Source organism: Tachyglossus aculeatus (assembly GCF_015852505.1).
Source record: "Tachyglossus aculeatus isolate mTacAcu1 chromosome 12 unlocalized genomic scaffold, mTacAcu1.pri SUPER_6_unloc_2, whole genome shotgun sequence".
Classification (NCBI taxonomy): domain Eukaryota; kingdom Metazoa; phylum Chordata; class Mammalia; order Monotremata; family Tachyglossidae; genus Tachyglossus; species Tachyglossus aculeatus.
In genome coordinates, this window is record NW_024044829.1 from 7092472 (window position 1) to 7097029 (window position 4558).

The 4558-nt window shown below is 42.6% G+C and overlaps 1 non-coding gene and 1 pseudogene across 1 annotated transcript; one reads left to right on the top strand and one right to left on the bottom strand.

Annotated features, from left to right (window-relative positions):
• Positions 1-1078: 1078 nt before the first annotated feature.
• On the top strand, positions 1079-1216 carry LOC119921510. Its single transcript, XR_005448544.1, has one exon. It is a non-coding gene; the product is annotated as a small nucleolar RNA SNORA7 (small nucleolar RNA).
• Positions 1217-2196: 980 nt separating this feature from the next.
• Positions 2197-3126, bottom strand: LOC119921314 (annotated as a pseudogene).
• Positions 3127-4558: the final 1432 nt, after the last annotated feature.

A 4558-nucleotide genomic window follows, 5' to 3' on the forward strand; every position in this document is an offset into this window, starting at 1 on the left:
TGTCCCACATGGGATTCACAGACAAAGTACTTGGGAGAACAGGCATTGAATACTTATTTAAAGTTGAGGGACCTGAGGCACAGAAAAGTTAAGTGCTTTGATAAAGGTCACACAACAAGCAAGGGGCAGGGGTGGGATTAGAACCCAGATCCTCTGACTCCCAGCCCCATGGTTTTTCAAGTAGACCATGTGGTTTGTCTCTTTTGTGTAATATAATTACTCCATTATAATTGCTCCATCTACCTTCATATTCGTATGGATCTGGATGCCATGTAGGCTCCCACTCTCTAAACGGAAGCCTTAATGGTCTGGATTCTGTTTTCTACTTCTTTTTCTATTTTTGCATCATTTAAGGATGTAAAGAACTGAGGGTCAGTATTTAGGTCTGTGTCACTGTTGGAGATTATTGTTTGTGTATAGGGTGGTAAATAACCTTGATTTTCAAATGAATTGCTAGTCCACATTAATCTGCTGACAAGTGGTTCCCTGGAGAAGTGGTCCATAGAAAGGGCTCAAGCCTGAAAATCAGAGGACCTGAGTTATAATCTTGGCTCTGCCATATGTCTGCTGTGTGATCTTAGGCAAGTCACTGAATCTCTCTAAGCCTCAGTGACCTCATCTACAAACGTAATGTGTCTCCCCTTAAAGACTGTAAAGTCCTCATGGGCAGGGATCATGTTTACCCATTCTGTCCCATACTGTCATTTTCTAGGTTCTTAATTCAGTGTACTGCATACAGTAAGCATTCAGTAAATACTATTGATTCACCTCAGAACCTTCTCTGACCCATTATTTAGTAGAGCTATAGGTAGAGAAGCAGCGTGGCTCAGTGGAAAGAGCACGGGCTTTGGAGTCAGAGGTCATGGGTTCAAATCCTGGCTCCGCCAATTATCATTTGTGTGTCTTTGGGCAAGTCACTTAATTTCTCTGTGCCTCAGTTCCCTCATCTGTAAAATGGGGATTAAGACTGTGAGTCCCACGTGGAACAACATGATCACCTCGTATCTCCCCAGCGCTTAGAACAGTGCTTTGCACATAGTAAGCACTTAACAAATATTATTATTATTATTATTAAAGCACCCTCTCTGGATCGCTTCTGGAGAATTTCCAGTACTCTACCATTCTCGGCTATGGGAGGAAGAGTTAAACAGAGGCCTACCCATTCCATTCCTAGCTTGGGCAGTGGCTAGCGAGTGGAAGGCAATCTGCTATGAATCAAAACTCACCTGTGTTGGGCAGCAGCAGAATGGGAGAGAGTTGGGGGTGGAGACTCTTTTATTGAGAGGAAGAAGGCAATGGTAGATCATCTCTGTATTTTTACCAAGAAAACTCTATGGATATGTTACCAGAATGATTGCAGATGGAGGTGGGGAAATCTTTGAGAGAGGTGTCCATGAAGTCTTTGTGAGTTGGAGCTGACTCAATAGCATAAGACAAGAAAATAGGGTAAAACCACCCCCAAATTATTAAGCATCTCTCAATGAATTACAATGTATGCTACCATTGGGCAGGGAAGCCATGGCTTCTTTACATAATCCAAACCCAAACACTTAGTACAATGAACTGGGTTTAGTGGAGTGCACTCAGTGGGTGTTCAATAAATACTCTGTCAGAGTAGTTCTCGCAGTGTCCATTATTATTGTTAAGTGCTTACTACAAGTCAGGTATTGTAGTAAGTGCTGGGGTAGACACAAGCCAATCAGCTAGGACATGGTCCCTGTATCACATGGAGTTCATAGCCTAAGTAGGAGGGAGAACAGATATTTCACCCCCAATTTACAGATGAGGCAACAGAGACTTTTAAGTGATTTGCTCAAGGTCACACAGCAAGCCACTGGCTGAGTGGGGATTAGAATCCACTTTCTCTGACTTCCAGGCCTATGCTCTTTCCATTAGACCAGGCTCCTCCTCATCCTTTAATGAAGCTTCTTCCCTTTATACCCTATGCTTGCATTAGGAGAGGCTATAAAGGAACGACAAGTAATCGGACGTTGGTGGTAAAACAGCATCTAAAACTAGAAGATTTCCAAATTATCAAAGAAATGATATTCATTTGACCTTTGACCTAAAATTGATAAAAACCATCGACCAAGTTTCCTTTGATCAGTACAGTGTGTGTTCTCAAAAAAAGCGGGCAAGAACATTCTGCAGCTGATTTCCTCATTTATATTAATAACCCTTTTCCTAAGTTCCTATTTATTCAAGGCCAAAACTCACTATTTTGCTCAGTGACTTTCTAATGGCACTTATCATCTCTGCATTTCTCAATGTGTAGATGAAGGGATTTAGCATGGGAGTTATCATAGTATAAAATACTGCAACAGCCTTGTCAATGGATGAGGTAGTTGTGTGCTGCATATATTCAAAGATGCATAGAATAAAGAAGAAGATGACAACGGTAAACTGGGAGTCACAGGTGGAGAGAGCTTTGAGTCTACCCACGGCACTGTGGGTCTTCAGGGAGTGCAAGATGAAGGCATAGAAAATCATCAACAAGATAAAGATTAACATGCACATGCCACTACTGTTAACAGCAACCAGCACGTTCAAGGTGTGGGTATCGGGGCAGACCAGTTTCAGCAAGGGGTATAAATCACACATAAAATGGTCGATGACATTGGGGCCACAGAATGATAAATATGCCATGAAGAGATTTTGAATCGTGGCGTGAAGGAAGCCTCCGGCCCAGGCCACAGCCACCAGTGAGCTACAGAGATGTCTGCTCATGATGGTCGTTTAGTGCAACGGCTTACATATCGCCATGTAATGGTCATAGGCCATCACTGTGAGGAGAATGGTTTCATCCCCAGCAATAAAGTTATCTCCAAAGACCTGGGTCATACAGCCTTTAAAGTAAATGATTTTCTTCTCAGAGAGGGAGTCAATAATCAGTTTAGGTGTGTTGACTGAGGAATAACAGGCATCAGTGAATGACAAGTGAGCCAGAAAGAAATACATGGAGGAATTCAGAGTCTGACTGGAAGCTACGGTTACCACAATGATCAGGTTCCCCACCACAGTGGCTATGTAGATGATTAAAAACACAACAGAGATAATTTTCTGCATCCTTGGGTCCTGTGTGAGTCCCAGTAGAATGAATTATGTCACATTGTTTTCATTCTCCATCAAATCGACATAGGCACTCAGTATACAAGTGAGAGCTGCAGATTTGGTAAAGAGAACGAAAATTCTTGTTAGGTTTGTCTTGAAATAATTAAACGATGTTTCATAAAGGAGCTCAAAACACGTTCATTCATTCATTCATTCAATAGGATTTATTGAGAGCTTACTCTGTGAAGAGCACTGTACTAAGCGCTTGGAAAGTACAATTCAGCAATAGAGGCAAGCCCTGCCCACATCGGGCTTACAGTTTAGAAGGGGGGAGACAGACATCAAAAGAAGTAAACAAGCATCAATATAAATAAATAGAATTTTAGAGATATACACATCAAAAGAAGTAAACAGGCATCAATATAAATAAGTAGAATTATAGATGTACATATATATGTATATATATATATATATATATGTATACATAAAGTGCTGTGGGACTTGGAGGGGGGAAGGACAAAAGGAGCGAGTCAAGCTGACGTGGATGGGAGAGGGAGCTGAGGGAAAGGAAGGTTTAGTCTGGGAAGGCCTCCTGGAGGAGGTGAGCCTTCAGAAAGGTTTTGAAGAGGGGAAGAGTGATTTGTGCATTTGAGGAGGGAGGGCGTTCCAGGCCAAAGGTAGGACATGGGTCAGGGGTAGACAGCGGAACAAGAGAGATGGAAGCTCAGTGCGTGGCTCGGTGGAAAGAGCCCGGGCTTAGGAGGCAGAGGTCATGGGTTCTAGTCTCGGCTCTGCCACTTGTCAGCTGAGTGACTTTGGGCAAGTCACTTCACTTATGTATGCCTCAGTTTCCTCATCTGTAAAATGGGGATTAAGACTGTGAGCCCCACGTGGGACAACCTTGATTACCTTATAGTCCCCCATTGCTTAGAACAGGGCTTGGCACATAACAAGCGCTGAACAAATACCAACATAATTATTAATATTATTGTTATTATTATTACCAGAAGAGCGGAGTGTGAGTCCTGGGATGTAGAAGGAGAGAAAGGAGGTGAGGTGAGTAGGGGCAAGGTGATGGACAGCTTTGAAGCCAATAGTGAGAAGTTTTTGCTTCAACCATTGCAGCTCAGATTTTCATAAACTTTCCTCAAGTAAGGTTTGACTGTTCCCAGCTTGTTAATTATGGTATTTATTAAGGGCTCATTATATCCCAAGCACTGTTGAAAGGGCAGGGGTCATTTTCACAATGGAATATTGCGATAATTGTTTCTCTGCTCAGGGTTCTTTTGCCAATGTCCAGTGGGCCAATATTGAAAGTGGTTTAAATCCAGCTCACCAAAATCCAGTTCAATGCTCAAGCCCTTGAACTTAGTTTCTTTTCAAAATCTCAGGGACTGTGAGTTCAGGAAGGTGTGGCCTTATGACACCCCCTCCCAGAATCACGGGATTTAGAGTGGGAGCCCGTCCAATTTTATCCTGCCTTCCTCTCTGAATCAAGGCAGTAAAG